General features: G+C 51.7%; 3 pseudogenes; all 3 read left to right on the top strand.

Annotated features, from left to right (window-relative positions):
• Positions 1 to 980: 980 nt before the first annotated feature.
• LOC144676716 (U2 spliceosomal RNA) lies at positions 981 to 1,159 on the top strand (annotated as a pseudogene).
• Positions 1,160 to 4,513: 3,354 nt separating this feature from the next.
• Positions 4,514 to 4,691, top strand: LOC144676715 (U2 spliceosomal RNA; annotated as a pseudogene).
• A 3,346-nt stretch (positions 4,692 to 8,037) lies between these two features.
• Positions 8,038 to 8,213, top strand: LOC144676717 (U2 spliceosomal RNA; annotated as a pseudogene).
• Positions 8,214 to 11,510: the final 3,297 nt, after the last annotated feature.

Genomic DNA, 11,510 nt, shown 5'->3' on the forward strand with positions numbered 1-11,510 from the left:
AACACCAAGTGTCACTACGTGCTGAGGTTCTACCTGTCCCCGGTGTTGCGAAGGATGGGTCTGGCCACGCTGCCGCGGAACGCTCCAAGCAGTTGGACCGTGCCGTACCACCTGTCCCTGGTGAAAAAATTTATGCAGAAAAACACCTTTGACCACAAGCCCATCAGGTAGTGGTCAGCACGTAACGTCCTAGAGGCCCTGAGGGATAAGGAGAGGGTGGACCCTGTGGGATGGTTCCCCGAGCAGACTGTCAAAGTCATTTGGCAGAATGCCTCATCGCCAGAACTTTCCAACAAGCACCAAGACGTAGCTTGGCTGGTGGTGAGAAAGGCCCTCCCCGTCAGATCCTTCCAACACGCCAGGAAGCTCACCCCCTCTGCACGTTGCCCTCGAGGTGGCTGTGGTGGGGAAGAGACCGTTGTCCACCTCCTTGTGGATTGTGCCTTTGCAAAGAAAGTCTGGAGAGAGATGCAGTGGTTGCTGTCGAGGTTCATCCCGAGCAGTTCTGTGACACAGGACTCTGTGCTCTACGGGCTGTTCCCAGGGACACACACCGAGACAAACATCGACTGCAGCTGGAGGATCATCAACTCGGTGAAAGAGGCGCTTTGGTCTGCCCGAAACTTGTTGGTCTTCCAGCACAAAGAGTTGTCCCCGACCGATTGTTGCGGACTGGCACAATCCAAAGTCCAGGACTACGTGCTGAGGGACGCACTAAAGCTTGGGGCAGCTGCCGCAAAGGCGCAATGGGGAAGGGTCGCTGTCTAAGACCTTTCTACCACAGCGCACCGAGAGACTGGGAACTGTTTAGAGCCCCTCGGGCTGTACAGATCAAAATGAAAGGCTGTAAATGATTGTAATATTGTTTGTACTGATGCACCTGGTGATACATTTTGTAAAAGTTTAACCTGGATTGTACCCTTGTAATGTTGTTTTTGAAATGGTTTGGAATGTGATTGAAGATATTTTATGAATAAAGTATATTTTTACAAAAAAAAAAAAAAAATCTGTTCTTATCAGTTTAATATCTGATACGTCCCTTATCTGGGGACCATATATTAAATTGATTTTTGGAGCAGGGAGATGGAATAGGGGCTTGCTCCGTCCACTCCACGCATCGACCCGGTATTGCAGTATCTCTGGGAATGGTGCACCCTCCCCTTTCCAGGGGATTTTCAATGCTAAAAATAGTTTTCTTACAAACATCTGCTTTCTTTACTTCTCAACATGTAGATGTTCCAAAATCCAACTTTCTTTCTTTCTCTCTCTCTCTCTCTCTCTCTCTCTCTCACTCACTCACTCACCCGCAGCAGCTACACACAAAAAACACGCACTCTCACCCAACACTCGCCGGCAGGGCCGGCAGCAGATTGGACGCTACGTCCAGATCCCTGATGGAAACAGTTAAGGATGCCAAGCTGCACGACGTCTTCAGCAACCCTGCAGACCGAGCGCAGCGTAGATACACCTGGTCGCGGCCAGACGGGTCCATTCGTTCCAGGATAGACTTCCTGTTTGTGTCCCGTGCATTCACAGTCAGATCCACCGAGGTCAAGCCGGTGTTCTTCTCTGACCACTGCCTCCTACTGGCGGACTGCCACTTGGAGAAGGACCTGAGGGTGGGCAGGGGGACATGGAAGCTAAATGTGCAACTGCTGACCCCAGAGAACATTGAGGAGCTCAAGAGGGAATACAAAGGTTGGAGAACCGTGAAACCCCTCTTTGAGTCCCTGACACACTGGTGGGAAGTGATCAAGGGAAGCATCAAGAGGTTTTTCATCCGCAAAGGCACCCAGAAAGCTAGAAAGGAACAGAGGGAAATGTCCCGACTCCAGAAAAAGATGCAGAATCTGCTCCGGCTGCAGTCGATGGGGGTCGATGTCAAGGAGGAGCTCCAAGAGGTGAAGGGCCAGCAAGCCTCGCACTTTGCCTCGGAGGCCTCCAAGATCATCTTCCGTTCCAGAGTCCGCTCCGTGGAGCAGGATGAGACGTGCTCACGTTTCTTCTTCCAAAAGGTACACAGAGAGCGCTCTGTGATCAGCAGCCTGAAGGAAGAAGACGGCTCAGTAAAGTCATCACGGTCCGACATTCTGAGGATCAGCAAATCCTTTTATGCCGGACTGTATGACGTGAAGCCCACGGACAGCACGGCCTCCCAGTCCTTCCTGTCCTCTATCACGGAGGTCTTAGACCACAGTACGCGGGACAGCCTGGACAAACCGCTAACTCCTGACGAACTGACTAAGGCCCTCGAGTCCTTCGAGAAGAGTAAAACCCCCGGAAGCGACGGCTTGCCGGCGGAGTTGTTTTCGGCTCTGTGGGACTTGATCGGCCCAGACCTGCTAGAAGTGTACGAGAGTATGCTCCTGGCCGGTAGTATGTCAGAATCCATGAGGAAAGGCATCATCACCCTCATCTACAAGCACAAGGGGGAAAGGGAGGAAATTAGAAATTGGCGACCCATTTCACTGTTGAATGTGGACTATAAGATTCTGTCCAAGGTCATCGCCAATCGGGTCAAATCCGCTCTGGAATTGGTGATTCACCCTGACCAGACCTGCTCTGTGCCAGGCAGGAAGATCTCTGACAGCCTGGCGCTGCTCAGGGATACGATTGCCTATGTACAGGACAGGGGGGTGGATACCTGCCTCATCAGCTTGGATCAGGAGAAGGCCTTTGACAGAATATCGCACACCTACATGGGGGATGTGCTCTCCAAAATGGGCTTTGGGGAGGGAATTCGAAATTGGATCCAACTGCTCTACACTAACATCAGTAGCGCAGTCTCAATCAACGGGTGGGAAACGGATAGCTTTCCGATTAAATCTGGAGTCAGGCAGGGCTGTCCTCTCTCGCCTGTCCTTTTCGTGTGTTGCATAGAACCCTTTGCCGAGTCCATCAGGAAGGATCCGGGCATAAGAGGAGTGACGATCCCAGGCAGTGGAGGCACTCAGGTAAAAGCCTCCCTGTACATGGACGACGTCGCCGTCTTCTGCTCGGATCCGCTGTCGGTGCGCAGACTGATGCACATCTGCGACCAGTTCGAACTGGCCTCGGGAGCCAAGGTAAATCGTGGGAAGAGCGAGGCCATGTTCTTTGGGAACTGGGCTGACCGATCCTTTGTCCCCTTCACTGTCAGGGCTGACGGCCTGAAGGTGCTGGGGATATGGTTCGGAGGGACCGCGGCATGCGTTAGAAACTGGAAGGAGCGAGTGGCTATGGTGAAGAGGAAACTGGGCATGTGGGAGCGACGCTCCCTCTCCATTGCGGGTAAGAACCTGGTCATCAGGTGTGAGGTACTCTCGCTGTTGCTGTACGTGGCGCAGGTCTGGCCCATTCCAGACTCCTGCGCGACGGCGATCACTCGAGCCATCTTCCGCTTTATCTGGAGGTCGAAAATGGATCGTGTCCGCAGGGACGCGACGTACAAGCCTCAAGATAAAGGGGGAAAAAACGTGCCCAACATCGCCCTCATACTGATGGCCACCTTTGTGTGCGGCTGCATCAAGCGGTGCGTAGACCCTCAGTACGCAAACACCAAGTGTCACTACGTGCTGAGGTTCTACCTGTCCCCGGTGTTGCGAAGGATGGGTCTGGCCACGCTGCCGCGGAACGCTCCAAGCAGTTGGACCGTGCCGTACCACCTGTCCCTGGTGAAAAAATTTATGCAGAAAAACACCTTTGACCACAAGCCCATCAGGTAGTGGTCAGCACGTAACGTCCTAGAGGCCCTGAGGGATAAGGAGAGGGTGGACCCTGTGGGATGGTTCCCCGAGCAGACTGTCAAAGTCATTTGGCAGAATGCCTCATCGCCAGAACTTTCCAACAAGCACCAAGACGTAGCTTGGCTGGTGGTGAGAAAGGCCCTCCCCGTCAGATCCTTCCAACACGCCAGGAAGCTCACCCCCTCTGCACGTTGCCCTCGAGGTGGCTGTGGTGGGGAAGAGACCGTTGTCCACCTCCTTGTGGATTGTGCCTTTGCAAAGAAAGTCTGGAGAGAGATGCAGTGGTTGCTGTCGAGGTTCATCCCGAGCAGTTCTGTGACACAGGACTCTGTGCTCTACGGGCTGTTCCCAGGGACACACACCGAGACAAACATCGACTGCAGCTGGAGGATCATCAACTCGGTGAAAGAGGCGCTTTGGTCTGCCCGAAACTTGTTGGTCTTCCAGCACAAAGAGTTGTCCCCGACCGATTGTTGCGGACTGGCACAATCCAAAGTCCAGGACTACGTGCTGAGGGACGCACTAAAGCTTGGGGCAGCTGCCGCAAAGGCGCAATGGGGAAGGGTCGCTGTCTAAGACCTTTCTACCACAGCGCACCGAGAGACTGGGAACTGTTTAGAGCCCCTCGGGCTGTACAGATCAAAATGAAAGGCTGTAAATGATTGTAATATTGTTTGTACTGATGCACCTGGTGATACATTTTGTAAAAGTTTAACCTGGATTGTACCCTTGTAATGTTGTTTTTGAAATGGTTTGGAATGTGATTGAAGATATTTTATGAATAAAGTATATTTTTACAAAAAAAAAAAATAATCTGTTCTTATCAGTTTAATATCTGATACGTCCCTTATCTGGGGACCATATATTAAATTGATTTTTGGAGCAGGGAGATGGAATAGGGGCTTGCTCCGTCCACTCCACGCATCGACCCGGTATTGCAGTATCTCTGGGAACGGTGCACCCTCCCCTTTCCAGGGGATTTTCAATGCTAAAAATAGTTTTCTTACAAACATCTGCTTTCTTTACTTCTCAACATGTACATGTTCCAAAATCCAACTTTCTTTCTTTCTCTCTCTCTCTCTCTCTCTCTCTCACTCACTCACCCGCAGCAGCTACACACAAAAAACACGCACTCTCACCCAACACTCGCCGGCAGGGCCGGCAGCAGATTGGACGCTACGTCCAGATCCCTGATGGAAACAGTTAAGGATGCCAAGCTGCACGATGTCTTCAGCAACCCTGCAGACGGAGCGCAGCGTAGATACACCTGGTCGCGGCCAGACGGGTCCATTCGTTCCAGGATAGACTTCCTGTTTGTGTCCCATGCATTCACAGTCAGATCCACCGAGGTCAAGCCGGTGTTCTTCTCTGACCACTGCCTCCTACTGGCGGACTGCCACTTGGAGGAGGACCTGAGGGTGGGCAGGGGGGCATGGAAGCTACATGTGCAACTGCTGACCCCAGAGAACATTGAGGAGCTCAAGAGGGATTACAAAGGTTGGAGAACCGTGAAACCCCTCTTTGAGTCCCTGACACACTGGTGGGAAGCGATCAAGGGAAACATCAAGAGGTTTTTCATCCTCAAAGGCACCCAGAAAGCTAGAAAGGAACAGAGGGAAATGTCCCGACTCCAGAAAAAGATGCAGAATCTGCTCCGGCTGCAGTCGATGGGGGTCGATGTCATGGAGGAGCTCCAAGAGGTGAAGGGCCAGCAAGCCTCGCACTTTGCCTCGGAGGCCTCCAAGATCATCTTCCGTTCCAGAGTCCGCTCCGTGGAGCAGGATGAGACGTGCTCACGTTTCTTCTTCCAAAAGGTACACAGAGAGCGCTCTGTGATCAGCAGCCTGAAGGAAGAAGACGGCTCAGTAAAGTCATCACGGTCCGACATTCTGAGGATCAGCAAATCCTTTTATGCCGGATTGTATGACGTGAAGCCCACGGACAGCACGGCCTCCCAGTCCTTCCTGTCCTCTATCACGGAGGTCTTAGACCACAGTACGCGGGAGAGCCTAGACAAATCGCTAACTCCTGATGAACTGACTAAGGCCCTCGAGTCCTTCGAGAAGAGTAAAACTCCCGGAAGCGACGGCTTGCCGGCGGAGTTGTATTCGGCTCTGTGGGACTTGATCGGCCCAGACCTGCTAGGAGTGTACGAGAGTATGCTCCTGGCCGGTAGTATGTCAGAATCCATGAGGATAGGCATCATCACCCTCATCTACAAGCACAAGGGGGAAAGGGAGGAAATTAGAAATTGGCGACCCATTTCACTGTTGAATATGGACTATAAGATTCTGTCCAAGGTCATCGCCAATCGGGTCAAATCCGCTCTGGAATTGGTGATTCACCCTGACCAGACCTGCTCTGTGCCAGGCAGGAAGATCTCTGACAGCCTGGCGCTGCTCAGGGATACGATTGCCTATGTACAGGACAGGGGTGTGGATACCTGCCTCATCAGCTTGGATCAGGAGAAGGCCTTTGACAGAATATCGCACACCTACATGGGGGATGTGCTCTCCAAAATGGGCTTTGGGGAGGGAATTCGAAATTGGATCCAACTGCTCTACACTAACATCAGTAGCGCAGTCTCAATCAACGGGTGGGAAACAGATAGCTTTCCGATTAAATCTGGAGTCAGGCAGGGCTGTCCTCTCTCGCCTGTCCTTTTCGTGTGTTGCATAGAACCCTTTGCCGAGTCCATCAGGAAGGATCCGGGCATAAGAGGAGTGACGATCCCAGGCAGTGGAGGCACTCAGGTAAAAGCCTCCCTGTACATGGACGACGTCGCCGTCTTCTGCTCGGATCCGCTGTCGGTGCGCAGACTGATGCACATCTGCGACCAGTTCGAACTGGCCTCGGGAGCCAAGGTAAATCGTGGGAAGAGCGAGGCCATGTTCTTTGGGAACTGGGCTGACCGATCCTTTGTCCCCTTCACTGTCAGGGCTGACGGCCTGAAGGTGCTGGGGATATGGTTCGGAGGGACCGGGGCATGCGTTAGAAACTGGAAGGAGCGAGTGGCTATGGTGAAGAGGAAACTGGGCATGTGGGAGCGACGCTCCCTCTCCATTGCGGGTAAGAACCTGGTCATCAGGTGTGAGGTACTCTCGCTGTTGCTGTACGTGGCGCAGGTCTGGCCCATTCCAGACTCCTGCGCGACGGCGATCACTCGAGCCATCTTCCGCTTTATCTGGAGGTCGAAAATGGATCGTGTCCGCAGGGACGCGATGTACAAGCCTCTAGATAAAGGGGGAAAAAACGTGCCCAACATCGCCCTCATACTGATGGCCACCTTTGTGTGCGGCTGCATCAAGCGGTGCGTAGACCCTCAGTACGCAAACACCAAGTGTCACTACGTGCTGAGGTTCTACCTGTCCCCGGTGTTGCGAAGGATGGGTCTGGCCACGCTGCCGCGGAACGCTCCAAGTAGTTGGACCGTGCCGTACCACCTGTCCCTGGTGGAAAAATTGATGCAGAAAAACACCTTTGACCACAAGTCCATCAGGCAGTGGTCAGCACGTAACGTCCTAGAGGCCCTGAGGGATAAGGAGAGGGTGGACCCTGTGGGATGGTTCCCCGAGCAGACTGTCAAAGTCATTTGGCAGAATGCCTCATCGCCAGAACTTTCCAACAAGCACCAAGACGTAGCTTGGCTGGTGGTGAGAAAGGCCCTCCCCGTCAGATCCTTCCAACACGCCAGGAAGCTCACCCCCTCTGCACGTTGCCCTCGAGGTGGCTGTGGTGGGGAAGAGACCGTTGTCCACCTCCTTGTGGATTGTGCCTTTGCAAAGAAAGTCTGGAGAGAGATGCAGTGGTTGCTGTCGAGGTTCATCCCGAGCAGTTCTGTGACACAGGACTCTGTGCTCTACGGGCTGTTCCCAGGGACACACACCGAGACAAACAGCGACTGCAGCTGGAGGATCATCAACTCGGTGAAAGAGGCGATTTGGTCTGCCCGAAACTTGTTGGTCTTCCAGCACAAAGAGTTGTCCCCGACCGATTGTTGTGGACTGGCACAATCCAAAGTCCAGGACTACGTGCTGAGGGACGCACTAAAGCTTGGGGCAGCTGCCGCAAAGGCGCAATGGGGAAGGGTCGCTGTCTAAGACCTTTCTACCACAGCGCACCGAGAGACTGGGAACTGTTTAGAGCCCCTCGGGCTGTACAGATCAAAATGAAAGGCTGTAAATGACTGTAATATTGTTTGTACTGATGCACCTGGTGATACATTTTGTAAAAGTTTAACCTGGATTGTACCCTTGTAATGTTGTTTTTGAAATGGTTTGGAATGTGATTGAAGATATTTTATGAATAAAGTATATTTTTACAAAAAAAAAATAATCTGTTCTTATCAGTTTAATATCTGATACGTCCTTTATCTGGGGACCATATATTAAATTGATTTTTGGAGCAGAGAGATGGAATAGGGGCTTGCTCCGTCCACTCCACGCATCGACCCGGTATTGCAGTATCTCTGGGAACGGTGCACCCTCCCCTTTCCAGGGGATTTTCAATGCTAAAAATAGCTTTCTTACAAACATCTGCTTTCTTTACTTTTCAACATGTACATGTTCCAAAACCCAACTTTCTTTCTTTCTCTCTCTCTCTCTCTCACTCACTCACTCACCCGCAGCAGCTACACACAAAAAACATGCACGCTCACCCAACACTCACAGACAGCACTCTCATCTCACAAACACTCTACCTCACTCATATAAAAACATCTTTCACTTGCAAATACACCTCTCAAACACTCTCTCAGCTGCACCTTTCGCCTCACAACATTTTAAACCAGCTCTCTGCTGCCGCTGCCGCTGCTGCTGATACAGCAACAATCAAAACTCACACCTCAAACCTCACACACTTTACACAGCTACTCCGAAACCTCTACATCCACATTCACACAATCCTTACATTGCACAAGGAGCCCATTCCCCCCGTCGTGCCTGCACCAGTTCTCCCAATGAACATTCCACCTCGTGCCTTTCTCCTGCCTTCTCCACGTAACCCGGCACATGCTTTCTTTTCAAATAATCATCTCATTCCCTCTTCAATTGAACCTGCCTCCGCCGCGCTATCAGGCGGTGCATTCCAGACCCTGGCCACTCGCTGCTCCTGTCACTTTTGCTTCTTTTGCCAGTTACTTTAAACCTGTGCCCTCTCCTTCTCGATCCTTTCCCCGGTGCAAACAGTTTCTCCCTATCTACTCTCTCCCGACCCCTCATGATTTTCAATACCTCTATCAAGTCTCCTCTCGGACTTCTTTTCCCCAAGGAATACATTCCCAGCTTCCCCAATCTTACTTCATAACTCAACTTCCTCGCCCCTGGAACCAAACTCGTAAACCTCTTCTGCACTCTCTCCAATGCCTTCACTACCTTCCTAAAATGCAAGTCAAATTGCAATCCGTCAGAGTCGGCATGGCTTTACGAAGAGTGAATCGTGTTTGACTAATTTGCTGGAGTTCTTTGAAGATGTGACAAGCAAAGTGGATAATGGGGATCCTGTAGATGTAGCATGTCTGGACTTCCAGAAGGCATTTGATAAGGTGCCGCACAAAAGATTAATACACAAGATAAGATCACACGCAGCTAAGGGTAATATATTAGCTTGGCTAGAGGATTGGCTAACCAACAGAAAGCAGAGAGTCAGGATTAATGGGTCTTTTGTGGATGGCAAGCTGTAACTAGTGGGGTGCCACAGGGTTCGGTCCTTTGGCCCCAACTATTTACTTGGATTCAGGGGTAGAAGGTACTATAGCTAACTTTGCAGATGACACCAAAATAGGTGGGAAAGTAAGTTGCAATGAAGAAATAAGAAATTTACAAATGGATTTGGACAGGTTAGGTGAATGGGGCAAAATTTGGCAGATGGAGTTTAACGTGGATAAGTGTGAGGTTATCCGTTTTGGTCAGAAGAATAAAAAGGTGACTTATTATTTAAATGGAGAGAAACTTCAGAAATGCTTCAGCACAGAGGGATCTGGGTGTCCTCGCGCATGAATCGCTGTAAGCTAGTATGCAGGTACAGCAGGTAACAAGGAAGGCAAATGGAATCGCTTCTCGGCCTTTTGGCAAAGATCAAGTGTAGTCGTGAAGCAATGGCTATAACCAGTCGAGCCCCATATCATGGGGTACGTAACACCGTTCGGGTGACGGTGAAGGACAGCGAAGCTTTCTTTACTTTCCAACATGTACATGTTTCAAAACCCAATTGGATCCAACTGCTGTACACTAACAGCGCAGTCTCAATCAATGGCTGGGAATCAGATAGCTTTCCGATTAAATCTGGAGTCAGGCAGGGCTTCCCTCTCTCCCCTGTCCTGTTTGTGAGTTGCATAGAACCCTTTGCTGTGTCCATCAGGAAGGATCCGGGCACATGAGGAGTGCCAATCCCAGGCAGTGGAGGCACTCAGGTCAACGCCTCCCTGTACATGGACGATGTCGCTGTCTTCTGCTCGGATCCGCTGTCGGTGCGCAGACTGATCCAGGTCTGCGACCAGTTCGATCTGGCCTCGGGAGCCAAAGTAAATCGTGGGAAGAGCGAGGCCATGTTCTTTGGGAACTGGGCTGACCGATCCTTTGTCCCCTTCACCGTCAGGGCTGTCGGCCTGAAGGTGCTGGGGATATGGTTCAGAGGGACCGAGGCAAGTGTTAGAAACTTGAAAGAGCGAGTATCAATAGTGGAAAGAAAAGTGGGCATGTGGGAGCGACGCTCCCTCTCATTTGCGGGTAAGAACCTGGTCATCAGGTGTGAGGCACTCTCGCTGTTCCTGTACGTGGCGCACGTCTGGCCCATTCCAGACTCTTGCGCGATGGCGATCACCCGAGCCATCTTTAGCTTTATCTGGAGGTCGAAAATGGATCGTGTCCGCAGGAACGTGATGTACAAGCCTCTGGATAAAGGGGGAGAATACGTTCCCAACATGCCCTCAAACTGTGTGCGGCTGCATCACGCTGTGCGTAGACCCTTGGTACGCAAACACCAAGTGTAACTATGTGTTGAGGTTCTACTTGTCCTCAGTGTTGCGAAGGATGGGTCTGGCCACGCTGCCGCGGAACGCTCCAAGTAGTTGGACCGTGCCGTACCACCCGTCCCTGGTGGAAAAATGTATGCAGAGAAACACCTTTGACCACAAGTCCATCAGGCAGTGGTCGGCACATATCGTCTTAGAGGCCCTGCGGGAAAAAGAAAGGGAGAATCCTGTCGGATGGTTCCCCAGCAGACTGTGAAAGTCATTTGGCAAAATGCCTCATCGCCAGAACTTTCCAACAAGCACCAAGACGTAGCTTGGCTGGTGGTGAGAAACGCCCTCCCGGTCAGATCCTTCCTACACGCCAGGAGTCTCACCCCCTCTGCATGTTGCCCTCGAGGTGGCTGTGTTGGGCACGAGACCGTTGTTCACCTCCTTGTGGATTGTGCCTTTGCAAAGAAGGTCTGGAGAGAGATGCAGTGGTTTCTGTCGAGGTTCATCCCGATCAGTTCTGTGACACAGGACTCTGTGCTCTGCTGGCTGTTCCCAGGGACACACACCGAGAGGAACATCAACTGCAGCTGGAGGATCATCAACTCGGTGAAAGAGGCGCTTTGGTCTGCCCGAAACTTGTTGGTCTTCCAGCGCAAAGAGTTGTCCCCGACTGAGTGTTGCAGACTGGCACATTCCAAAGTCCAGGACTACGTGCTGAGGGACGCACTAAAGCTTGGGGCAGCCGCCGCAAAGGCACAATGGGGAAGGGTCGCTGTCTAAGACCTTTTGTGCTACAGCGCACCGAGAGACTGGGAACTGTTTAG

Source organism: Cetorhinus maximus, unplaced genomic scaffold, assembly GCF_964194155.1.
Source record: "Cetorhinus maximus unplaced genomic scaffold, sCetMax3.hap1.1 HAP1_SCAFFOLD_1844, whole genome shotgun sequence".
NCBI lineage: Eukaryota > Metazoa > Chordata > Chondrichthyes > Lamniformes > Cetorhinidae > Cetorhinus > Cetorhinus maximus.